At 38.9% G+C, this 27,538-nt stretch overlaps 1 protein-coding gene across 3 annotated transcripts in view; it reads left to right on the top strand.

Annotated features, from left to right (window-relative positions):
- Positions 1-27,538, top strand: part of Stk33 (serine/threonine kinase 33) — a 180,126-nt gene that overhangs the window by 62,247 nt on the left and 90,341 nt on the right. Inside the window, exon 2 of one of the 3 annotated variants that reach the window (XM_076549974.1) lies at positions 17,600-17,725. The exons of the other annotated variants lie outside the window; for them this stretch is intronic. The gene's annotated coding sequence lies outside the window, so the exon portion shown is untranslated. The remainder of the gene's footprint in view (positions 1-17,599; positions 17,726-27,538) is intronic. 3 annotated transcript variants of the gene reach the window in all.

Below are 27,538 nucleotides of genomic sequence, written 5' to 3'. Positions count from 1 at the left end.
TCTCTACACAGTAAATTAGTGTTTACTGAATCAAGGACATTTTGTACAAAGTAAATTGAGGCTCTAGCAGAAAACTCACTTTGGTGACTAAGAACAAGAACTCTGGAAAGAGACTGTTGGTGTTCAAATTCTACTTAATCATCTACTCTCTGTGACTTTGGCCAAGTCACATAGCCACACTGATTCAATTTCCTTATCTAAATAATGGGGATAATGATATCAATCCCAAATAATATCATAAATATTACATTAGACAGGTTTGCATTTATTTCCTTATTTATGTGTCTGTAGGGGGTGGGGCACATGTGTACCTGGTGTGGTGCTCCTGGGGATTAGAAGGAGACTTGAGAGAGTTGATTCTCTCCTCTCACACATCCATGTGAACCCTGGGGGACTGAAAGTCTTGAGACTTGACAGTAGGCACCTTTACCCACTGAGCCATCCAACCCTTGGCTAAGATTACATATAATGAATGTTCAGACAACTGCCTGGTGGGTGTCATTTCTATAAGTAAATTAAAATGGGATTATGTGCAAAAGTTTGTTTATTTTCCATGTGTTTTGGGAGGTAGGATAGAGCCAGAATCCCATTGGCCTCGAACTCATGTTCCTCTTGATTGATTTAGCTTCCCAGGTCCTGGGATTACAGGCATGTATCACTACAACTAGCTTGTGTTTATCTACTGCTCTGTATACAGCCATATTATAGATGTTTATTTTTATTAGTTTATTAAGAGTTTGTCGGCCAGGTGGTGGTGGCACATGCCTTTAATCCCAGCACTCAGGAGGCAGAGACAGGCGTATCTCTGTGAGTTCATGGCCAGCCTGGGCTACAGAGTGAGTTCCTGGAAAGGCGCAAAGCTACACAGAGAAACTGTGTCTCGAAAAAGAGTTTGTCAAATCTCTTTATTCCATAGGTCTCATGTTTTTTGTTTTTTGGTTTTTTTTTTTTTGTATCTTTTGTTTTCTTTTTGATTTAGTCTGGATACATTTTAAAAAACTTTTCATGTGTGTGTGTGTGTGTGTGTGTGTGTGTGTGTGTGTGTGTGTGTGTGAGAGAGAGAGAGAGAGAGAGAGAGAGAGAGAGAGAGAGAGAGAGAGAGAGAGAGAGAACTTAGAGACAGACAGAAAGACAGACACACAGAGAAAATGTAGTACACATATGGAGGTCAGAGGTCAACTTTATGGAATTGGTTCTCTCCTTGGCTTTTGCGGATCAAGCTAAGGCTGTTAGGATTGGGTGGCAAATGCCTTTCTTTATCCACTGAGCCATGTCACTGTCCATGGATAAACGTTTAATAGGTTAATTTCCTAATTACAGCTCAACTGTGTTTCTCTGGCTGTTAGGCTCATTCATTTTTAGCCTTTGCAGCTGAAGTTTCTCAGATCCTGTACTCCTTGTGAACTGAAGTTCCTTGAGGGAAGAAGAAGCCACACACAAGTTCAAGACTGTTTGACTGATGAGAATTTGAGGATTGTAGGGAGTTGGGACGTTTTAAGTCCAGAGCAAAAAAATATTTTGGGTTATCTTTGTTCTCTTAATAACTATCCGTCGCTCGCCATACCTCTGCATCTTACTTAGAGCCTTTTGACTGTCATGAAAAGCCTTTGGAATGTATTGTTAGACTGCTTAGCTCTATCCAGCCCTAACCAGCAAAGCTATCAGCTTTCTCAGAGACCTGTAGCAAAGACTTCTTGCCTGCCTCAAACTCCCACCCATATACTTGGAAATATCCCTAGATTCATGACCTTCTTTCATTATATAACTATAAAGTCTTCATAAAACTGCTTTCCATGTTGGAACATAATTTTTTGGTTTAGGGTGAATGTGCTCCTGAGCCACTATCACTCATATTTGGCTCAAGAATAATTATCCCATATTCCTTTGAGATAAGAGCTGTATTTTGCATCAACTTTTGATATTTTTTTGTAATAATTTTATTATCAACCAAATTTCTCTTGTTTTTTTCTCTTTGAGTCAAGGTCTGTCTCATAATTTAGTGTCTGAAGTCTTAGTTGATGAGTTTTTATTCCTGTTTGTTTTTGTATTTGGTTTCTTATTTTAATGTCAGTTAATGTTCCTCTAGAGGAGGATCATATTTATTTTTGCTGTCACCTCGGGACATAACCAATTCAGGGTCAATTTTAAGGACTGAGAGAGTTTGACATCTACTGCTATAGGTTGTATGTCCTTTGGAGTTCCACCTCATTGTAGTGGGGCCTACTCCAGGGGGCTACCAGCAACATCTGTCTACCAGCTGCTTCTTTCGCACTTGTGGCCTGGTGATTCTGTCCTTTTATGTTAGCTCTTCCATATCTTTACAGTTTTCCTCTTGGGTTGCCTTTTTGGTTGTTCTCAGCAGACTAGTTAGTCTGGATTACATTGCTATGTACCCAAATGTCACATTCTTTGTTAAATAGTCTGACTCCCTAGATTGAATTAATTGTTCTCACTGTAGCCTCATGGGAATTTTATAGCATTTATTAGAAATGATGGTACTTTGGTTATACTTCCTCTATTCTCCTGCCACCACAAACAACCTTCCAAGATTGTGATCTTCTTAGTTATATTTGGTATTGCAAAAGATAGTCTAAACCTTTTTTAGGGGGCCTTGCAAGTAATGAGACCATTAGTTTTCTTTATAGGTAATTTCACATTTTCAAATAGAATCTGTAAATTTGTCTTAATAAGTATTTTTTTATAACTCAGAAACCTGTCCCTCAGCTTGTTTTTATTCTTGATGACTAAGTTTTTGAGCTAACCTACAAAGATGATTTAATCTACCATTGAGCTAAAATGAAATGTTAAAAAGCTGTGCAAAATGTGTTAGTAGCGATTATAGGAATTTATATTAAGAAGCATCATAACTGAAATAGCATTTAAAAATCTTGAGTGTCTTTGATTTTAAAAAAGCAGTCTTGATTTCAAGAGGCAGAAAAAACTAAATGGAGATGTTGTAAGATTTTGGGGGAGGATATCTTGGGTCTGCAAGCATCTGCAGAGGCTGATAGCACTGTGTCTATTGGAAAGTAGTTCTAGTTAGACTACTAATTCTTTTTTGGTTGATGGTGTGAGTAGCCTATAGATAAGTTAGCACTTAGGAGCGGTGCCTTATTGTGACAACAAGCAAAAGTAGAGAAGGGAATGCTTCCTGTGGTGTCACTCAGCATTTTGAAGTGAGATGGTCAGAAGGGGCTACAAACAATCATCAGGATTCTTAGTATTTTATTTATAAAACAAATAAATAAAAATACAAATAAAAATATTTGTATTCCATTTTATTGGGTGGAATTAGCTGGTTGTGTCAATGAAAGAGAAGCCAGGTATTGAGTAGGCAGGGATGAAGCACCAGGTTCCTCATTTCTGGCAAGCAGAGGTTATAGAATGCTTAGCTGCATGATTTTCCATGAAGAGTTTTGACTCCTTGCTTACTTTGCTCAGTAGTCTTGAGTAAGTTGCAGAAGAAAATCATGGTATACACAAACAAAACTTAAATATGCCATTATTAAGAGACAACTGTTGGTAACTAAAGGATCATGATCATTTAAAGGATGCAGGAATGAATGTAAATACATGAATCACATCACTTCATTTCCCTCCCAGTTGGAGCCCTTAAAACCTTTGATGTAAAGAGTAGCTTATTCCTAAACTTAGGACACTGAATATAAAAAGTAGCTATGAGTCCCAGTAAGAATAAGAGAAAATAGGGAAATAGTTGGTAGTGTACCTAAAGTAGGCCAGAGGAAAAATTAGTCACAGGCTGAGAATAGCTTGCCACTTACTTTTGCAAAGTTGCATGGAGTCTGGGAGGCAGGGGACAAGCTTGTACAAGCACATAGTTAGCACAGTATAGGAAAAAACATAAGAATGATAGTTCCATCAGGTGTAAGATCCAGATATGTATGGGCAAGTGCTCTTGGAGGCCAGAAGAGAGTGTCAGATTCCCTGGAGCTGGAGGTACAGTTGATTTTGAGTTTTAAGTTTTGAGTTGGTTTGATATGGGTGCTGGGAACTGAACTAGGGTCTATGGAATAGCAGCAAGCACCCTTACCAGCTCAGCCACCTCTCCAGGCCATATTTAACAAGTATCTTACATGTTAGACTGAAGGTTTTACATTTGAAAACCAGAGGCTCAAGGAGTTCCTTTTTTTTTTTTTTTTTTTTTTTGGTTTGTTTTTTTTTGTTTGTTTGTTTGTTTGTTTTTTGAGACAGGGCTTCTCTGTGTAGTTTTGGTGCCTGACCTGGATCTCACTCTGTAGATCAGGCTGGCCTTTAACTCGCAGAGATCTGCCTGGCTCTGCCTCCTGAATGCTGGTATTAAAGGCATGTGCCACTGCTGCCCAGCCAGGCTCAAGGAGTTCTTATGTGAGAGTCTAACATCATTCTGAATGTTTGACTGTCTCTTTCCACAGCACTCTTACCTGAAGACCCTGTGGCTATTTCAAAAATGCTTTTCCCACAAGCTTTTTCCAGTGAAGCCATGCTATCCTTCAAGATTTAGGTCAAATATCCCTTATAAACTCCTTTTCTTGCTGTTGTTTGGTTATATGAGACAGTGTGTATGCCTGGATGTCCTAGAACTCACTATGTAGACCAGAGTGGCTTCTCACTCACAAAGATCCTCCTATCTCTGCCTCCCAAGTGCTGGGATTAAAGGTGTGTGCTACCATGCCTGGCCCCTTATGAACTTTTAATTTCCACCTTATTGAAAATAATCTCTTCCTTTGAGAAACAGTGCTATGGTACACACTTTGCCTATTTCTTAGTCTCAGCCTTAAATTGTATTTAGGGAAATGCTGGCAAGTGTTTTTGTATCTCTGCCCTTTTATTTCCACAAGGCCAAGCACGATGCTTACATAAAATAGATACTAAATAAATCTGAACTATGAAGAAATGAATGTATACACTGCTATCTAAATCTTTGTGTTTCAGAAGAAAGTATGAGCAACAAGGAAACCTGAAAAGTCATTAGAAATAAAGGAGGTAATTGATAGGTTTGGGGTCTAACAGAAGGCTATTTTATTATGAAATTCCTTAGTTTGTTGTATCTCTGATCATCACCTGCTCTAAAGAAAGAGGACTGCTCCTTTATGGTGATATTTTATTTGTACTGAAATGTGATTTTATTTGTATGTTAATAAATAAAGTTGCCTGGGGGTCAGAGCTAATAGCCAGCCATAGCAGAAGCTGGGGGGCGGGGTGCACACCTTTAATCTCAGCACTTGGGAGGCAGAGCTAGGCAGATCTCTGTGTGTTCAAGGATACAGCCAGCATGGAGACACACACCTTTAATCTCATACCAACCATAGAAGACCTGGAGGTCTGTATAGATAGGCAGTGATGAGGAGGTCATGTGGTTGGGTTTACAACCAATGAGAAGGCAGAACAGAAAGACTATATAAAGACAGATACACAGGAAGTAGCACACTTGCTGAGGAGGACAGCAGCAGCAGCAGTGAAGAGTAAGGTTTTTAGCTCTTAGTTATTGCTCTGACTTCTTGGGCTTTCATCTCTGCATTGGCTCTGTGTTTCTTATTTAACAAGATGGTTACATCTACATTCCTTTGCCTGGAGCTTTATTTGAAATAATATGATTAAAAAAAGATGCATGTACATATTGTCTTCTATATAAGCAGCTTGCTTTGATCATTTTTGTGGAATTATATCTTAAAATCTATATGTTCCCTTTTGTTGAAGCAATTGTTTGAAATATTACTACTTTATAATAATTTAAGATTATGAGAGTATTAAAACACGATCATTATCAGTCTTTGAATCTACTGGGATGTGTCTATTTCAATGGTACTTCTAACCTAGGTATGGTACATATAACCATAATCCTGGGACTCAGGAAGCTGAGGTAGGATTATTGTGAGTTTGAGATCAGCCTGGGCTACATAGTGAGTTCCAGTTCAACTTGGACTATCTGTGTTATTTGGATAAACTTTCATGGATCCAAATGTTGTTCAAAGTGTTTACTTCATTAGAAATTTTGGAAAGAAGCATTGCTCTATGTACAGAGTTACAGAGGAAAATAAACTTACATAGGAAGTTTTCATTAAAATATTGCTTCCTATGTATTTATCCCAGAAGATAAGATTTAATAACCAAATGCTAATTCTTTAAATGAGAAATAGTTTTAAACTTTAATTTTATTTGTGTGTGTGTGTGTGTGTGTGTGTGTGTGTGCTGTGTTTACACATGTGTGTGTTGTAGTGGGGGTCTGTGCATACACACAGAGCCCAGAGGGGGTTATCAGGCGTCCTTCATCACTCTACACCTTATTTCTCTAAGATAGTTTTTCTCTGAACTTGGAGCTAGGTTGGCAATGATCCTCCTGTCTCAGCCCTGCACAATGCTGGGATTGCGGGTGTATGTGTACAAAATCACCAAGCTTCTTGCATGAGTGCTGAGGATTCAAACTTAAGTCCTCATGCATGAACAGCAAGCACATTTCCCCAACTTAGCCCCTCCCTAGCCCCAGGGAGAAATTTTCTAAGTGTCATCAAACTGTATCATTTAGATGTGAACATGCAGTAAGTGGTCTTTTGACTGACTGGGACCGTGACAGTTGGACCTTCTTTTTAGGGAGGAACCCATTCTCTACATATTGCAATTTCTTCCATCTCATGGAATTACATGGATTTTCTTTTTTATTGCCTTGCCAAGGGTCTTGTCGTGGGCATAATACTGGTTCTCCAAAGATGTTCAGGCTGGAATTCCTGTAGCCTATATATGTTGCAGAACAAAGGAAATACAGAGCTGATGAAAATGGGATGGGAAGAACAGCCTGGGTTGTTATCCAGGTGGGCCCAACTTACTCATGCAAGTCCTTGAAGCTGGATTGCTTTTTCTGCCCATGGAGAATCTGGCAAAGAAAGCCTGTGGAAAGGAACCCAGCCCTGCCAAAGTGTCTAGTTTAGCCCGTGAGGCTCTAGGGTTCTTCACCCACAGAACTGCAAGATTACACTTGCACTGTCCAGCATTGAGTGTCTGGTGGCTTGGCTCAGCAGCAATAGAAAATGAATGCAGAGTTTTTTAGCACTGAGTTATCTGGAATAGAGGGTCCAGGAGGCAAGGATTTCTTTCACATGCCTAAAGATGGCTGGTTTCGAGAAGACCAAGTTAGTGAGGGTGCTTGAGATCTAGTCTTCAATAAGAAGAATTTAGGTCATGATTGAAATTATAGACAGTATGAAAATATAGCCATCAAAAATATGACTGGATAATTCTGAAAAACAAGAGCTCCCCTTTCTGGAGGTGCCCAGAAACAACACATGGCATTTGTAACACATTTTGTAGCATGCCAGCAGTTTAATATTCATAAATTATCCCATTTAGTGATTGACAATGGAGGCTCAATGGAGGGACCACAGCTAGTGCAGAGCAGAACTGGAGCTGAGTCTTAGGAAGACTGAAGACAAGGAGGCCAGTACTTAATGCTGTATTCCTTCCTTGCACTAAAAGACTGGGTAGATGTCTTCTAAGGCTTCTTCCAGCTTTGTAAGCTTCAGCAATTCTATGAAGAAATATTTTATATGTAATACAGTGCATGACTTCAGGCATATATAGGTGCAAGTCATGATTCTCAGTCCTGAATAAGAGCTTTGGAGTAGGACCAGTGACCTGTTGCAGGAGGAAGCAGACTAAGGTGATGGCTGCCCTGAGCAAGGTTGGTAAATGTCTTACAATCCTGATTCTCTGATGTAAATGGTTTTGCTCCATCACTGATGTGGAGCTGGGAAGAGATATGTCCAAACACAGTTACATTGTGTTGTTACCATATGTAGTAAACATAAATAATACCTCAAGTGCATGGTATAAAATGTTCTAAATAATTAGGAAATAAGTTTTGAATACTTTTACCCTTGCTTTACAGTATAACTTATTTGAATATAAGTCATATATTTTTTTAGTAATGGTTACATTTAACAAATAACCCCCAGAATTCCTATAAATGTGACAGTTGGCTTTGGCAAGTTAATATGGACCAGCTTTAGCACACCACTGCAGTCACCCCTGGGAATGCTACTTAGAAGCTTGGTGTCATGAGAACTGAGCCGGCTGATGAAGAGCCTGTGTGCTTCTTATGGGTTCTGAGTCCCGAGGACAATAATGGTGTATGGTCTTATGAGAACAATAATGGTCAGCTTCGTGAGGAGGAGTAGAAAATCTCCTATATACCCATCCCCCGAATTCTGTCTAGCTTGTGTTTAGCTAAAATAGTTCATTGCACTTGCTTTGTTATTGTTAAGAGAAGTGAGAAAAATTTCCTATTTTATATGAGTCCTTGGCTGATCAGACAGATAATTATTTTCAGCCACTGAGAACTAGAGGAATTTTTAAAGCTTACTGTAAAAACATTTCTATGTAGTTTTGCTTAAAACTACTGCTTTTTCACTGATACCTTTTAATTGATAAGAGAAAAAAGAGGCTTCTGTTCATTTCAAACACAGAAATTTAGTTTAAGTTCAAGAGAAATGTCAGAAAGAGAAGGGAGCCCCTCTGGGTCCCTTCAGTCTACAGACAAGGAGATTGTTGATAAGTGAGATATGAAAGAATGAGGCCCAGTGGATCAAACTATCATGGTAAGAGAGGAGCATGTGTAGATGGGGATAAATTAAGAAGCCCCAGCCATCAGGGAAGAGAGTAGGTGGTAAAAGAACCTGGCTGGAAAGTTGGTTAAACATACAACTCGGATCTGGAAAAAACGGTTCAGGTAAATAGATTTAGTCAGGGCCTCTGCCTGCTGCACTGCATCTAGTGCTGAGATGATTCACAGTCGACAGCAACAGAGAGAAAGTGAGTTAAGCCCATCCTCTTTTTTATTTTTTCAACTTGTAAGAATACAAATAATATACAAATACCTTCTCATCGTAAAAAATGATAGAGTAAAAAAGTGGGCGATAGACTAAATAATGAAATCTCTACTCATACTCCATAGCCCTCGGTCTGTTTCCTTTTCTAGAATAGCAGTTCTTAACAGTTTGGTGTTCACTGTGTCAGGCATCTCCAACATGTCTACAGACATAAATGTTTATATGTAGACTATAAATATATTCTATTTGTTTCTCCTTTCTTAAAATTAATGTCTTGTACTTCACATCCATGTTTATTGCTGTATTATTTACAATAACTAAGAAATGGAGCCAGTCTAGATGCCCACTAACAGATTAATGGATAAAGAAAAGATTATATAAATATAAATATATATATATATATAATGGAATTTTATTTAGCCATAAAGAAAAATGGAATCATGGGCCGTGAGATGGTTCAGAAAGTGAAGAAAGATACTTGCTGCCAAGCCTGACCACCTGAGTTTGATGCTCAAGATTCACATCTCGAGAAACACCTCTCATAAGTTATCCTCTGACCTCCTTATTTGTTCATGGCATTGCCCGCCCCCCATAAATAAATTAAATAAAAATTTAAAGACAAAAATGAAATCATGATAGTTATAGTTAGCTGGATGATGAATGGAACTGTTAGGTAAAATATGCCAGATGAGAAACACACACAACCTTTTTTTCTCTCCTATGAGGATCCTAGATCTCAGTAGGAGTAGGACATGAAACAAGAGCAGAGACTATAATAGGGGAAGATGATGTCTCAAGGAAGAAGGATGATAGAATGTATGTGATATGAGGGCAGAGGAGAGGCTGTTCAGGGAGAGGTAGGGGATCAGCAAGAAAAGGTCAGCTTCAAGAGAAAGGGGAAGGGGAAGAGGAATCAATAAGAACAAGGTACAAATGAAACTGCCATAATGAAATTCATTATATTGTATGCTAACTGAAAAACCAAAATAGGAAGGCAGCTTGGTCCTCCCCCCAACTCTGGTAGAACTCCACTGCTCTGGTGCAGTCCCCACCAGCTGACCAGCAGGTGAAAGACCTTCCTGCAAGCTACACCACCCCTCCACCACCCACTGGATTCTGTTCCCCCAAGACCCACTTGGCTACCCAGCCTCACACACCTCATCACCTTCCCCATGCCTGACAACTCCAGCAGACTCCATGGCACAGGTACGACCCATACCAGTTGAAACAACAGGTGAGTGACTGGCCTCCCAGCTGAACTTACCCAGCCTCCAGACCCTAAGCCCCAGGGCATATCCTGTGCCCCTCCCCATCCCATCTCAGCACCATCAAGGCAGCTGAGCCCTGCCCCCAACTCTGGTAGAACTCTACTTCTTTGGTGCAGTTCCCAGGTGAGAGACCTGCCTGCTGCCTCCCCTCACTGGATTCTGTTCCCTAAGACAAACTGCCACTCAGCCCAACCCCACCCACCTCCCCCTCCTCCTTCTCATGGCCAGCCTTCCCCTTAACTCTAGCAGATTCCATAGGCATAGGTACAGGCTACACCAGTCAGAAGAACAGGAGGATATGCTGGATCTAAGCACCCAAACACCTACAAACCTAGTTGAGACATCCTACTGAAACTGAAGATCTGCCAATCACCAGAACTCTTGGCTATTCAGGCAATAAGACAATAAAGGAAACAGATAATAAAACATCCAACAGAGACAACACAAGAATCAACACCCAGACCTATTATTATCTTAAACTCAGGTGTGTAAATGACAGTGTAAGAATATATTCAACAACAGAAAGGGCAATATGGCACCACCAGAACCCAGTGATCCTACAACAGCAAGACCTGAACATTCCAATGCAGCTGAAGCACAAGAAAATGACCTTAAAAATAACTTTATAGGCCCTTAAGGAGGAAATGAAAAATTCCTTTAAATTGAGGAAAAGACAAACCAAAAATTGGAAGAAATCAATAAATCTCTTAAAGAAAGCCAAGAAAAAACAATCAAACAGGTGAAGGAAATGGTTTAAGACCTGAAAATTGAAATAGAAGCAATAAATAAAACACAAAATGAGATAATTCTGGAAATGGAAAATCTGGGTAAGCAAACAGGAACTACAGATGTAAGCATCACCAACAGAATACAAGAGATAGAAGAGAGAATCTCAAGTGTTGAAGATATGATAGAGGAAATAGATTCATTGGACAAGGAAAATGTTAAATCTAAAAATCTTAACACAAACACCCAGGAAATCTAGGATACCCTGAAAAGACTAAACCTAAAAATAATAGGGATAGAAGGAGAAGAATCCCAGCTCAAAGGCACAGAAAATATATCACAGAAGAAAACTTTAGCAAAATCACAGAAGAAAACTTTCCCAACTAAAGAAGGACATACCTATGAAGGTACAAGAAGCTTATAGAACACCAAATATGCTGGATCCAAAAAAAAGGTCCTCTAACCACATAATAATCAAAACAGTAAACATACAGAATAAAGAAAAAATATTAAGAGATGCAAAGGACAAAGGGCAAGTAACATATGAAGGCAGACCTATGAGAAAATTACACCTGACTTCTCAGTGGAGACTCTAAAAGCCAGAAGGTCCTGAACATTAAGAGACCATGGATGCCAACCCAGACTACTATACCCAGCAAAACTTTCAATCACCATAGACAGAGAAAACAAGATATTTTATGACAGAACCAGATTTAAATAATACCTATCCACAAATCCAGCCCTACAGAAAGTACAAGAGGGAAAATTGCAACCCAAAGAAGTTAGTTGCACCCATGAAAACACAGACAATAGATAATCTCATGCCAGCAAAACCCAACAAAGAGAAACACACACACACACAAAGACACACAGACACACAGATACACAGACACACACACACAACCACCACCACTAAAACAAAAAAAAAAACAGGAATTGACAATCACTGGTCATTAATATCTCTTAATATCAATGGACTCAATTCGTAAATAAAAAGACACAGGCTAACAGAATGGATATGAAAACAGGATTCATCCTTCTGCTGCATATAAGAAACATACCTCAACTTTTAAGATAGACATTACCTTAGAGTAAAGAGTTGGGAAAAGATTTTCCAAGTAAATGGACCTAAGAAACAAGCTGGTGCAGCTATCCTACTATCTAAGAAAATAGACTTCAAACTAAAATTAATCAAAAGAGATGGAGAAGGACATTTCATATTCATCAAAGGAAAAATTCATCAAGATGAAGTCTCAATTCTGAACATCTATGCTCACATACAAGGGCACCCACATTTGTAAAAGAAACATTACGAAAGCTTAAATCACAATCAAACCCCACTCATTAATAGTGGCAGACTTCAACACCCCACTCTCACCACTGGACAGGTCTGCCAGACAGAAACTAAACAGAGAAATAAGGGAACTAATAGATGTTATGACTCAAATGGACTTAACAGATATCTGCAGAACATTTCACCCAAACACAAATGAATATACCTTCTTCTCAGCATCTCATGGAACCTTCTCTAAAATTGACCACATACTTGGTCACAAAGCAAATTTCAACAGATACAAAAAAAATTGGAATAATCTCTTGTATCTTATCAGATCACCATGGGTTAGAGTTCAACAACAACACAAACTACAGAAAGCTTACAAACCCATGGAAACTGAACAACTCTCAACTGACTTACCACTGGGTCAAGGAAGAAATAAGGAAAGAAATGCAAGACTTCCTAGAATTCAATGAAAATGAATACACAACATACCCAAACTTATCAGACACTATAAAAGCAGTGCTAAGAGAAAAGTTCATAGCACTCAGTGCCTACATAAATAATTAGGAGAAATCTCACACTAGTGACTTAACAGCACACCTGAAAACTTTAGAACAAAAAGAAGCAAACTCATCCAGGAGGAGTAGATGGCAGGAAATAAAGTCAGAGTTGAAATCAATAAAATAGAAACAGAGAACAATACAAAGAATCAATGAAACAGAGTTTTCTTTGAGAAAATCAATAAGATAGACAAACCCTTATCCAAACTAAAAGGCAGAGAGAATATTCGAATTAACAAAATCAGAAACGAAAAGGAGGACATAACAGCAGACACTGAAGAAATCCAGAGTCATTCACAAAATTGGAAAATCTAAAAGAAATGGAAAATTTTCATTGATGAGCACAACATATCAAAATTAAATCAAGACCAGATAAACAATTTAAATAAACCTATAAGCCCTAAGGAAATGGAAGCAGTCATTAAAAAGTCTCCGAACCAAAAAAAAAAAAAAAAAAAAAAATCCCAGGGCCAGATGGTTTCAGCACAGAATTATACCAGACTTTCAAAGAAGAGTTAATACCACTACCCCTGAAATATTGTGTTCTACACAATAGAAACAGAAGGAACATTTCCAAAACCTTTTTATGAGGCTACAGTTATCCGGATACCCAAAACCACACAAAAATTCAACAAAGAAAGAGAATTACAGACCAATTTCCCCGATGAACGTTGATACAAAAATACTCAATAAAATACTGACACTGAATCCAAGAACACATAAAACAATTGTCCACCATGATCAAGTAGGCTTCATTCCAGAGATGCAGGAATGGTTCAACATAGGAAAATCTGTCAAAGTAATCCACCATATAAATGAACTGAAAGAAAAAAAAAGCACATGATCATCACATTAGATGCCAAAAAAGCCTTTGACAAAATGTATCACCTCTTCATGATAAAGGTCTTGGAGAGATCAGGGATACAAGGAACATAACTAAACATAATAAAGGTAATTTACAGCAAGCATATAGCGAAAATCAAATTAAATGGAGAGAAACTCAAAGTGATTTCACTAAAATCAGGAACAAGACAAGGCTGTCCATTTCCTCCATACCTACTCAATATAGTACTTTAAATTCTAGCTAGAGCAATAAGACAACAAATGGAGATAAAGGGGATACAAATTGGAAAGGAGAAGTCAAACTTTCATTATTTGCAGACGATATGCTAGTATACATAAGTGACCCCAAAAATTTTACCAGGGAACTCCTACAGCTGATAAACACCTTCAGTGATGTGGTTGGACACAAGATTAACTAAAAAAATTAGTAGCCTTCCTATATACAAATGATAAATGGGCTGAGAAAAAAGTCAGGTAAACAACATCCTTTACAATAGCCACAATAATATATCTTGGGGTAACTCTAACCAAACAAGTGAAAAACCTGTATGATAAGAACTTTAAGTCTTTGAAGAAAGAAATTGGAAAAGATATCAAAAGAAGGAAAGATCGCCCATGTTCATGGATTGGTAGGATTAACACAGTGAAAATGGCAGTCTTACCAAAAGCAATATACAGTTGTAATGCAACCCCAATCAAAATTCTAGCACAATTCTTTACAGACCTAGAAAGAACAATACTCAACTTCATATGGAAAAACAAAAGACTCAGGATAGCTAAAACAATCCTGGACAATAAAGGAACTTCTGGAGATCCCTGATTTCAAGTTCTACTACAGAGCTATAGTAATAAAAAAAAGCTTGGTATTGGCGTAAAAACAGACAGGTGGATCAATGGAATCGAATCAAAGACCCTGACATTAATCTGCATATGTATGGACACCTGATTTTTGACAAAGAAGCCAAAATTGTACAATGGAAAAAAGAAAGCATCTTCAACAAATGGTGCTAGTATAACTGGATGTAAACATGTAGAAGATTGCAAATAGTTCCATATCTATCACCATGCACAACACTCAAGTCCGAGTGGATCAAAGACCTCAACATACATCCAGTTACACTGAACCTGATAGAAAATAGTTGGAAAGTGTCTTGAATGCATTGGCACAGGAGACAACTTCCTGAATAGAATACCAGTAGCAGAGACACTGAGACTGACAATTAATAAATGGGACCTCCTGAAACTTAAAAGCATCTCTTAGGCAAAGAACACTGTCAATAAGAACAAACTGCAGCCTACAGAATGGGAAAAGATCTTCACCAACTCCACATCTGACAGAGGTTGATCTCCAAAATATATAAAGAACTCAAAAAAATAAACATCCAAATAACAAATAATCCAAAAATAGGGTACTGATATGGTGGTATTGTGTTCCCCAAAATATTGTGTGCCCTAATAAACTTATCTGGGGTCAGAGAACAGAACAGCCACTAGATACAGAGGCTAGAAAATGGTGGCACTCATACCTTTAATCCTAGCATTCCAGAGACAGAGATCTACCTGGATCTCTGTGTGTTCAAGAATACAGCAAAGCGTGGTGACTCACGCCTTTAATCCCAGGAAGCGAACCTTTAATCCCAGGGAGTGATGGCAGAAAACAGAAAGGTATATAAGGTGTGAAGACCAGAAACTAGAAGCATTTGGCTGGTTAAGCTTTCAGGCTTTTGAGAAGCAGTTCAGCTGAGATTCATTCTGGATGAGGACTCAGAGGCTTCCAGTCTGGGGAAACAGGATCAGCTGAGGAATTGGCAAGGTAAGGTGGCTGTGGCTTGTTCTGCTTCTCTGATTTTCCAGGCTCCAGGTTTGATTTTATTTATAAGACCTTCTAAGATTCATGCTACATACTGATCTAAACAGAGAATTCTCAACAGAAGAATCTCAAATGGCCGAAAGACATTTAAGGAATTGCCCTACATCCTTAGCTATCAGGGAAATGCAAATCAAAATGACTCTGAGATACCATCTTACACCTGTCAGAATGGCAAAGTTCAAAAACACTAATGGCAGCTTATGCTGAAGAGGATGTGGAGTAAGGGGAACACTCTTCAACACCATGAGAGGTCTGTCCCATCTGAACAAAGACAGAGGAGGAGTGGAAGGGTGGGGCCCGGTGGAGACAGAGGAGAGAACGGAAAGAGAGGAGGGAGGGGAAATTGCAGTTGGGATGTAAAATAAATAAAAAATTAATCAATAAAAAAGACTTAAAAAACTAATACTAAGATAAAATTAATTTCTTAGAGATGTTTTGATAAGTTCATCTTTTAAATAATTTTGTTCTACAGTATGAATAAGTTACTAAAATTATCTTAACCATCTCCTGAGGTAGAAATTTAGTTTCTACCCCAACTTGTTACTATTTGAAACAATAGTTTAGTAAAGGTCTTTGCTTTATGAGCATTTCTATAGTGTTGATTCCTACCAGTGGACTTGCTGTTTATAGGAGATAAACCTTTATAATCTATATATAAATTTCCATGTGTTCTCCACAAATGCTGTGTAATTTTCCATCAGTAGTGAAATGCATCATTTTTAACACAGGCAGCAGCTGAGACTATCTTTATTGTTTTTGCCTTCCTAGAATTAATTTCCCTTTTCCTGTTAACAGTTTCTGATTTCCTTTGGGGGAACCACCCTTTCCTTGTGAGTTAATAAGACTCCCCTCAGAAGTAGAATATGTAACTCAGACATCAACACTGAGCCGTAGATCCACTTATCAAAGGATCAATTCAGAGATAGACAAATGAAAAGGCCTTGAAAAATTGGGTATTTCATTAGTTTGAGTGACAGTTTTAGGAAGGCCTGTAAACCAACTTGATTCCATTAAGGTGAATCCAGCGACTTCTCAGAGTTATGCTCGAAAGTGGACCTAGGAGGAGGTAGCTCCGAGGAGTACCCTGACCTCAGTGAACTGTTTCCGTCCTTCCTTCCACCTCTATTCATGCTCTCCTTACTTCCCTCTTCTTTGTGTCTTGACAGCTCACCATTTTTGCTATCCAGTACTTAGTTTATGGATGCACACAAGTCCTTAAATAAAAAGCTTTCCATCAGCTTGGTGCATGGTTTGTTCTGTTCCTTCCTTTAATGCCAATCTTGTTGAGACTTATTTCCCATTGTATCTTTGTCCATTCCAACCCTCACCACTTCACTTACGGTAATCTTAGTGAATTTTTAGGAACATCTTTAAATTAAAAAAATTTAGATAAAACTTACCATATACTTTATCATTTTAAATATGCAACTGTGTGGTTGTATTAATATAACTATCACTATGGTCTAACAAATAATGTCTCCATCCACCTCTGTCTTAGGGTTTCCATTGCTGTGAAGAGACTCCATGACCACAGCAACTCTTATAAAGAAAACATTTAATTGAGGCTGGCTTACAGTTTCAGAGATTTAGTCCATTATCATCATGGCAAAAAACATGGTGGCATGCAGGCAGACATGGTGCTGGAGGAGTTGACAGTTCTACATCTTGATCTGCAGGCAGCAGGAGACTGTGAGCCTCACTTGGCATAGCTTGAGCATAGGAAACCTCAAAGCCCACCCCCACAGTGACAGACTTCCTCCAACAAATCCACACCTACTCCAACAAGGCCACACCTCCTCATAGTGCCACTCCCTATGGCCAAGCATTCAAACTCATGAGTCTGTGGGGGCCAAACCTATTCAAACCACTACTCTCTCCAAAGCAGCCTTGTACCTGTTTTTTTTTTTTTTTTTACCCCCGAGACAGGGTTTCTCTGTGTAGCTTTGTGCCTTTCCTGGAACTCACTTGGTAGCCCAGGCTGGACTCGAACTCACAGAGATCCGCCTGGCTCTGCCTCCCGAGTGCTGGGATTAAAGGCGTGCGCCGCCGCCGCCGCCGCCTCCGCCGCCGCCGCCGCCGCCGCCGCCGCCGCCGCCGCCGCCACCGCCGCCGCCGCCACCGCCGCCACCGCCGCCGCCGCCACCACCACCACCCAGTCAACCTTGTACCTATTAACAACAGTCACTTCCCTTCTGTTGAGCCCTGACAGTGACTACTCCCATTGTTCCTTGCAGAAGTAGCTTCAGGGAGCCGAGTGGAGCATGCCACAGTGCTGTGTTGTAACCCTTTATCGACTTTATGTCCTCGTGGATTTGCCTACCTATGCATGTAGACTCATACTGTATGTGGCTATTTGTAAGGTTAGTTCATTATTTAGTACATATATCAGTGGCTAAATAATAGTCTGTTGTATGTGATTTACAATTCATTTATCTATTCATCTGCTGGTAGGCATTGGAGATATTTCTAACTTTCTGGCAATTAAAAACAGTTCTACTATGAACATTCATGTTTAAATATCTGTGTAAGTAAGGTTTTCAGTTCTGTCTGTATTAGGCATGGAGTTGCTGAGCCATCTGGTATATTAGACCCTAATTCACTGTATGATTTACAAATATTTCCTCCAATTCTGTGAGTTAGATTTTTAGTTTCTGTAGTGCTTTTCATAGCACAGATGTTTTTAGTTTTGGTGAAGTCAGTTTATATATTTCCCCTCTGGTTGCTTATGCTTTAAGTGTTATATCTAAAAAATTGTTGACTAATCAAAGTTATAAAGATTTACCTATGGGGCTTGGAAGATTGCTCTGTTGGTAAAGTGTTTGCTCACAAATCTGATCCAGCACCTGTGTAAGAAAAACATCAAGTGTTGTGATACATGCCTATAATCACACCTTTGGGAAAGCAGAGGCAGGAGGATCCTGAAATTCAATGGCCAGACAGTCTTGCTGAATTAGAAATTTCCAATTTTAGAAAAAGACCATATCTTAAACTAAAAAGGTGGGGAGCAGTTGTGAAAGACACCCAGTGTCAGCCTCTGGCCACCAAATTCATTCTCTCTCTCTCTCTCTCTCTCTCTCTCTCTCTCTCTCTCTCTCTCTCTCTCTCTCTCTCTCTCTCTCTCTCTCTCTCTCACACACACACACACACACACACACACACAATCTCCATATTTCCTCTAAAGTTGTGGTTCTTACATTAGGTCTTTGACCTATTTTGCATTGTAAGTGGTGTTTAAGGTTGAGATTCACATCCAGTTGTCCCAGTACTAATTGTTTAATCATATGTTCTTTCCTGATATAATTGGTATCAGGTTGAAAATCAATTCACTATAGAGGTATATAGGTGTATTCCTGGACTTTCATCTCTATTCTGTTGATTTACATGTTTGCCTGTGCCAGTGATCGGACCACACCCTTCGAATTACTAGGTTCTTTTTTTTTTTTTTAAGAGGTGAGTGCCTTAGCCTTCCAAGTAAGTGGGATTATAGGTGTCCTTAATTATTATAGTTTTGAAGTCATAAAGTATGGGTTCCCCAAATTCATTTTTTAAAGGAACATCTCATTATGTAGCCCAAGCTAGCCTTAACCTCACCCTGCAAAATTTATCCTGTTGTTTTTAAGATTTGTGTGGCTATTCTGGTTTTTAAAAATATTTTCTATGAACTTTATGATTGTTTCATTACTTTCTGAAAAAAGGCAACTGAAAATTTGGACTGGATCACATTTAATTGATAGATTAAGTTGGGAAATATAAAATTTCTAATATATGAAGACAAAACACTTTTCCACTTGTATCTTCAGTTTCTTTTGGCAAAGTTTATAGTTTTTGGCATACAAGACTTAGATTTATTCTGTCATTCTTGCTTTTTAATACTGGCTAAGTTCTTTTCTTAATTTCATCTTCTTATTATTTATTGCCAGTATATAGAAATATGAGTGTTTTTTGTATATAGATCTTTCTATTGAGAACCTTATTAGGATATTGAATGTATTAAATATTGAATGATATGGATTAAGTTTTTTTCTTTTTGAAACAGTGTTTCTCTGTTTAGCTCTGGCAGGTCTGGAACTCACTCTGTAGACCTGGCTGGCCTTGAACTCACAGAGATCTGCCTGTTTTTGCCTCTCAAGTGCTGGGATTAAAGGTGTGTCCTACCACCACCTGACTAAGTTCTTTTCTTAATTTTATTTTCTTATTATTTATTGCCAGTATATAGAAATATGAGTGTTTTTGTGTATAGATCTTTTGACTTATAACCTAATGTCATTTATTAGCCTGTGTATATATTTTCTTAGGTTTTGTATCTATATACAAGATTGTGTCAATTTTTAAAGATAGAGATGACTCTCTGCTTATTCCTTTATAATCTTTATAATTCTTCATAATTTCTCTATAATCTATAATTTTATTTTGCTGATGAGTTACTTTGTGATACAGAACCTCAGCACAATGTTAACAGAAGTGGTAAGGACAGTCGACTTGTCTCATTTCTGAATGAAAGGGGAAGAGGTCAGCCTTTCAGCGTTAAGCATGTTAGCAGTGAGGAGTACAGCTGTCCTGGGTCAGTTTGAGAAAGCGCCCTTTTGTTACTAGTTTGTTGAATGTTTTTTGCCATGAGAGGATATTAGTTTTTATCAAGTGTTTTTCTGCATGTGTCAAGATTACCATTATTTAATGTTTGTCACATTGAATTGTATATGTTGACTCAAATCCCAAATAAACCTCACTCCATAACAGTTTGTATTCACTTTAAAATCTTGCTAGATTAAATTTGATATTATTTTCTTGAGTTTTCATTTTTTATTAATAAGATGTGTGTGTGTGTGTGTGAGTGATGTCTTTGTTATTGATATAATGGCAATCCTTCATTTTTGAATGATAATTTCATTTAGAATTCTTTGTTGACAAATTTGTTTTTTCTTTTCAGAACCTTTAATATGTCATCTCATTTCCTTTTGACCTTTGTGGCTTCTATTGGGAACCTTATTAGGATATTGAGAAGCCCTTGTATATGATGAGTTGCTTCTCTCCTGCTGCTTTTCAGAATTTTATCTTCGGTTTTTGACAGTTTGGTTTATATGTATGTAAGGATGTTCTTTTTTTCTTTTAATATTTTTAGTTGAAGTAGAATTACTACACTTCCCCCTTTCCTCCCTCAAGCTCTTCCCAGCAACCCTCCCTCCCATCCCTCCCATGCCTCCTCCTGTCAAGTTGATAGCCTCTTTTTCTTTGATTGTATTTGTTACACACACACACACACACACACACACACACACACACACACACACACACACACACACACATACACGTAAATACAGCTGCTGGTTGATTTTTGTTGTTTGTGTGTGTATAGTTTAAAGGCTGACAACCAATAAGGGGGCTCTCCCCAGGAGATGCTCACTTTCCTTCTCCCAGCAGTCAGTAGTTGCTTTGTTCTTTGTCTAGGGGTGGGACCCCAGGCTGTAGGACTCCATGTTAACATGTCCATGGATATTTTTTTTTTTTTTTTTTTTTTTTTTTTTTTTTTTTGGTTTTTCGAGACAGGGTTTCTCTGCGTAGCTTTGCGCCTTTCCTGGAGCTCACTTGGTAGCCCAGGCTGGCCTCGAACTCACAGAGATCCGCCTGGCTCTGCCTCCCGAGTGCTGGGATTAAAGGCGTGCGCCACCACCGCCCGGCTGTCCATGGATATTTTTATTGTTCTGGTTTTGTTTAAGTGGCCATATCTAGGAGAGACTGTTTCACAGCAGTCTTCTTAGTATTCTGGCTCTTAAAATCTTTCTGCTTTCTCTTATGGAGTGTTCTTTTTCATCTTATGCTACTTAGAGTTAAGATTCTTTAATGTATAGTTTAATTTTTCCATTAAATTTGAAAGGTTTGATCATTTCTTCAAACATTATTTGTACCCCCTTATTTTTTTTTCCTCCTGTAGGACCCCTTCCCCATGGTGTATATAGTAGGCTTTACTGTATCTGTGTTTGTTACTTTTCTCATTGGTGTGACAAAATAACCTAATAAGAACAACTTGAGGGAGAAGATTTGTTTGGGCTCATGATTTCAGAGAGATTTCTTCTCGCCATGGTGGGGAAGGCTGAGTGGAGTGTTTCTGTGCCATAGAGAAGGCTTATCACATCTCATGATACAAAGTGCATTTAGTTTAACTTTCAGAGTCTACATAGTCCTAACAGTTCCCAGTACTGAATCCCAAACATGCAAAGTCTAAAGTCTTTTCTGAGACTCAAGGCATACTCTTAACTGTGAGCCCTTCTAAGATCAAACAAAAATTATATACTTCCAACATTCTACTGCAGAGAGTAAACAGTCTCATTCTAAAATGAAGAAATGGAACATGGGAAGAAAATGTTGGACCAAAGAAAGACATCAACTCTTCAGGGTAATCATTACATTCTGCAAGTCTGTGTCTAGCACCTAAGGCATATCTCCCAAGCTCTTTCATGCCCAATTAGGGAATTTGCTCTGGTATTATTGTTGGGGCCAACTGAAGTGGCTTTTGTGGGAGTGAAGGAGCCTAATTAGCTTTGTGTATCATCAGTAAGAATTCCCTGGTCAGGATATGAGAAGTCCTTTGATGAGAGGCCTGAGGTGGAGTTGGGATGACTAGTTAGAAAGCCCTTGCAAAAGAGCCACAAGATGACAGTGACATGGACTAGGGTATGACATTTGGAACAGAAAAAATAACTAGTAGAATTGAGAAGGATTTGGAAATAGAATGGATCTGTCTTGAATGTAGTTGCTAAATGAGAGAGAAATTATTTGCATTATTCCATTTATAAAGCTATATTAGCAGCTATCTATTTAGAACAAGAAGTGACTATATTGTACTGTAAATAAATAAATATGTTGACGATCTCCTCTAGAGCTGCTGTCTCTAGACCCTGCCCTCAGAAAGCCCACCAAGGGTCAGCCCCTCCCCCGGGGCTGCTCAAGACCACCCCTACAGGATATTTAAGACCTGGTTGCCAGACCTGCCCTGTGATCTCCCTCTTGCCTTCCTGAGAGTCACCTGGGAGTTGCTTTGCTATGTTTTAATAAACCTGGACTAATTAATTTGTCTTGATTGGCTTATTGCATTGGTGGAGGATACCCAATAACTAGGGCTCCAATACTTACAGTATACACCAGTGACAAAAAGTAGATGATATTTTATAGTTTCTTCTTTTTTTTTTTTTTTTAAAAAAAACAACTTTATTTTGATTTATTCTTTGTATCTTTCACATCATGCCTCCCAATCCCACCCACCTCCCTCCCCCCATAAAAATGAAACAAAATAAAATTTAAGAGAAAAAAGGGGAAAAAAGGAAGAGAGGGAAAATCTCGCCGTGGAAGCTACAGTGTGGCACAGTGAGTCATGCAGTAAACCCCTTTATCCATATATTTTACTTGCAAATGTTCATTGCAAAGAATCATTGGTCTGGTTTGAGGGCCCTGGTTTTTGCTACACCATTGATGCTGGGCCCTCACTGGGTCTCTTCCTGGACATCCCTTTGCTGCCCTGTGTCATGGAGATCCTGCAGCAATACCCCTCAACACCCCATGCTCCAGCAGATCACAGATGGGGTGGATGTTGGGGTAGGCTAACTCATAACTCTGGTTGGTCAACCTGCCAGCTCTCCCTTGTCCTTGCCACTAGGGCGGAGCTCTCCTGCATTGCCCTGGCTAGTTCACTCCTTGCAGTGATGACAAGGGGCAGGGCCAGTTCTGCTTTCATGTCCTCAGGGGCGGTTCTCCCACACCTACACTTTCAGGGCCAGCTCCACTGTGTTGTCCAGGAGAGGTATAGGGGCCGCTTTCCTGAGTGCTGCAGCTGATGAGGGACAGGGACAGCTCTCCTGCTCTTTATGACCTCAGGGCCAGCTCTTCCATCTACCTCAGGCATTGATGGGGGCATCTCTCTTCTGCCCATGCTGCTACATGACAGATGAGTAATGGAGACAGCTCTCCCATGCTCACATCATTGGAGTTGGCTCACCCACACCTCCGCCAACACGGTCAGCTCTACCGTGCTGCCCAGGTGAGGTAGAGGATCCTCTTTCCTGAGAGCTGAGGCTGGTAACGGTGAGGGTCAGCTCCCTCGACCAACACAGGTGGCAGTTTTTTTTAATTAATTAATTTTTTTGAGATAGTCTTACTATGCAGCCCTGGCCTAGACTTGGTATGTAGAACAGGATGACATTGGACTCAGAGAGATCCATCTGCCTGCCTCTGCTTCCTGAGTATTGGGATTAAAGGAGTACACCCAGCCCTGTAGTTTCCTTTTTTAAAAGTATTTATGCCTAAATTCCACCTAAGCTCCCTTAAACAACCACTGACATTAGGGAAAAGCTACCAAATATAGTCCTACTGCTCACACCAAATCCTTTGAATTTGAAGGGCTGGCTCAGTTTGTCACTCCATTATCAGCATATAAAGAGATGTGATTGGTCTGGGTGTTGCTGGAGAGCTTCTCTCCAGGTTCCATTAAGCCCCGCAGTCCCACAATCCACATATAAAATAATCACTCAGACGCTTATATTGCATACAAACTGTATGGCCGTGGCAGGCTTCTTGCTAACTGTTCTTATATCTTAAATTAACCCATTTTTATAAATCTATACCTTGCCACGTGGCTGGTGGCTTGCTGGCGTCTTTACATGCTGCTTGTCCTGGCGGTGGCTGCATTGTCTCTCCCCCCTTCTTCCTGTTTCCCCAATTCTCCTCTCTCTTTGTCCCATCTATACTTCCTGCCTGGTCACAGGCCATCAGTGTTTTATTTATAGAGTGATATCCACAGCATTTCCCCTTTTCTTCTTTTTTTAAAAAGGAAGATTTTAACTTTATCATGGTAAAATTATATATAACAAAACAATTATTGAGCAAGAATTACAGTTACAATATTAAAGATGTCCTATCTTATATTTGTGAGTTTAAGGTTTTATATCTAACTTATCTTTTATCATAACTGAGGAAATTATAACTATTTAGTCTTTAACCACATCAAAGACCTGAGAAGGAACATAATGGTACCTGAGAAATGGTAGATGGATGCAAGCAACTTTCAGGAATCTTGCAAGAGTAGACCAAGACTGCTGGCAGCCTGGACAGTCACCTAATGTTTCTCAGCATTGTTGGTGCATTCAAATTGGCTACAGGCCTAGAGTATCTGACAGACCATTTTCAGAAGCAGGAATTCTGAGAGACCATCGTACCCTGTCTTGGCAGAATACAGTGGTCGCTTTCCTTGTGTCCCGCTTGTCCAGAAAGGACAGCATTGCATTTGTACTGTCAGCCATCAAGGCAAGGGCAGTTCTTTGCCCAGTAGGCCATTTTGTGCCAAAAAGACAAACTTCCAAATGGAAATGTCTTAGAAGCCCAACATTCTCTTGGGATCAATTGTTGCAGCCAGGAGCAATTGTGTCTCACGTCAACAGAATTTTAAGTTATTTAAATGCCATATTCTCTAGGTCTGTGAAGTGTTTGAAGATTACCTATCTATCTGAAATATATCTATGTATACCTAGAAGACTTAACTAACATGGCTACAAATATGATTATCATAGATGACTAATTATTAATCTATTTTTAATTATCCATTACAATTTTAAATGAGTTAAACATAATACCTCAAACAAGAATAGAAATATATATATGTATATATATGCATATATATATATATATATACAGTATAACAAAATTAACTTCAAGTTTGTATCAATAAACTAAAATTTATACCAATGTAAAACATTTTAAACATAAACTAAAATCTATACCAATGTAAAACATTTTAAACAAGTTGTTCTTTAAAAGTAGGTTGATTAATCTACCCTTTTATCTTATCATCTCTATATCCTCCTATATATCTGTATCATATCCCCTTTTCTTTTTTAGAAAGAGATCACATTTATAATCAACCTGTTTTAAATAAAAATATTGGTTTTTCTCTGTCCCACACCAGAGGGCTCTTCTGATTTGGGACACAAGAATCTCTTAACCATTTTTTTTAAAAGCAATATGTCTGGGTTTAGAGGGAGAGTGAGCCAATTCCACCTCTAAAGCCAGCTTGGTATATTTGGGAATTTGGGCGTAGCATCTCTTACTACTTCCTGCTGGAGGGGGGCGCTGTACCTTATGGGGATGCAAAGAAAATTTTAGACCTATGGAGTAGTCCTTGAGGCTGTATTGTGGGAGCCAGTTGCCTTGAAACCGTTCTGGATGTTGGATCATCTGGGTCATGGTGTCATCGGAGATCTTTCAGGGGGTCTTGGCTGGTGAAACCTGATGTATCTTAATCTGGAACAAATCCATAGCCTCTGGCTTTCTGTGGAAACAAAAGCAGAACCTCTTTTCCAAAGTAACATATCCTTATATCCAAATTTTGAAGTCAAGGTACCTTTAAAATTTACATTTTGGCATAACTGAACAGCTTTTACAATCAAATGTTTTTCTTTAGTTACGAATATCAAAGACAACATAATCCAGATTTTCTGTGTGATAGCCATCTTTATGTGGCTTATTACTTTTATTGTTTTTTTAAACACTTTATTTTTAGATACTATTTATTTATATAATGGTATATATATATTTTGTCTTTTAAGTCTACATACATTTTTACATGTATTATAAACTATTTTATCTGAATCAGTCTTATTGACTGTAGCCTTCTAGGCCTGAAAGGGCGCTGTGGCTGCTGGCTCCGCCCCCTTCAGCTTTTCAACATGGCGGTGGTACGTTTTCTCCAGCTTTGGGAGTCATCAAGTCTCAGAAATAGTAGGTCTACTCTTTTATCAAAGCAGCGTGTAGCCCAGAAACCTCTTTTTAAAAAAAAAAAAAAAAAATACTAGTAAAGACTAAATCTACCACACAGCGTAATGTGCCGCTGGCAGACGCCTCATTCCTGCCATACTGTTGGTTAAACGCACATGCCAGGAACCCGCCAGTGTTCAAACCTGCATTTTGGGGCATCTAGGTGCCCTGAGACATGAAGCAGGAGCCTGGTTTTGGCTCTGTTTAGAATTGGTTATTAAATATTATCAGGTTTAAGGTGGAAACTCGAGCCGTTGGGCGCCATTTGTTGCTGGAGGGCTTCTCTCCAGGTTCCATTAAGCCCCGCAGTCCCACAATCCACTTATAAAATAATCACTACAATTACCCTGATACCCAAACCACACATGATGCAACAAAGAAAGAGAACTACAGACCAATCTCCCTCATGAACATTGATGCAAAAATACTCAACAAAATATTGGCAAACCAAATCCAAGAATACATCAAAACAATCATCCATCACGACCAAGTAGGATTCATCCCAGGGATGCAAGGATGGTTCAACATACGAAAATCAGTCAATGTAATACACCATATAAACAAACTGAAAGAAAAAAAACCACATGATCATCTCCTTAGATGCTGAAAAAGCCTTTGACAAAATCCAACACCCCTTCATGATAAAGGTCTTAGAAAGATCAGGAGTACAAGGAACATTTCTAAACATAATAAAAGCAATTTATAGCAAGCCAACAGCAAACTTCAAATTAAATGGAGAGAAACTCAAAGCGATACCACTAAATTCAGGAACAAGACAAGGCTGTCCACTCTCCCCATATTTATTCAATATAGTACTAGAAGTTCTAGCTAGAGCAATAAGACAACATAAGGAGATCAAAGGGATACAAATTGGTAAGGAAGAAGTCAAACTTTCACTATTTTCAGATGATATGATAGTATACATAAGTGACCCCAAAAACTCTACCAGGGAACTCCTACAGCTGATAAACTCCTTCAGTAAAGTGGCAGGATACAAGATCAACTAAAAAAAGTCAGTAGCCCTCCTATACACAAATGATAAAAGGGTTGAGAAAGAAGTCAGAGAAACATCTCCATTTACAATAGCCACAAATAATATAAAATACCTTGGGATAACACTAACTAAACAAGTGAAGGACCTTTTTGATAAGAACTTTAAATCTCTAAAGAAAGAAATTGAAGAAGATATCAGAAAATGGAAGGATCTCCTATGCTCATGGATAGGTAGGATTAACATAGTAAAAAATGGCAATCTTACCAAAAGCAATCTACAGATTCAATGCAATCCCCATCAAAATCCCAACACAATTCTTCACAGACTTGGAAAGAAAAATACTCAACTTCATATGGAAAAACAAAAGACCCAGGATAGCTAA

Source organism: Peromyscus maniculatus, chromosome 1 (assembly GCF_049852395.1).
Source record: "Peromyscus maniculatus bairdii isolate BWxNUB_F1_BW_parent chromosome 1, HU_Pman_BW_mat_3.1, whole genome shotgun sequence".
NCBI lineage: Eukaryota > Metazoa > Chordata > Mammalia > Rodentia > Cricetidae > Peromyscus > Peromyscus maniculatus.
This window is presented reverse-complemented; position numbering and strand designations above follow the sequence as displayed.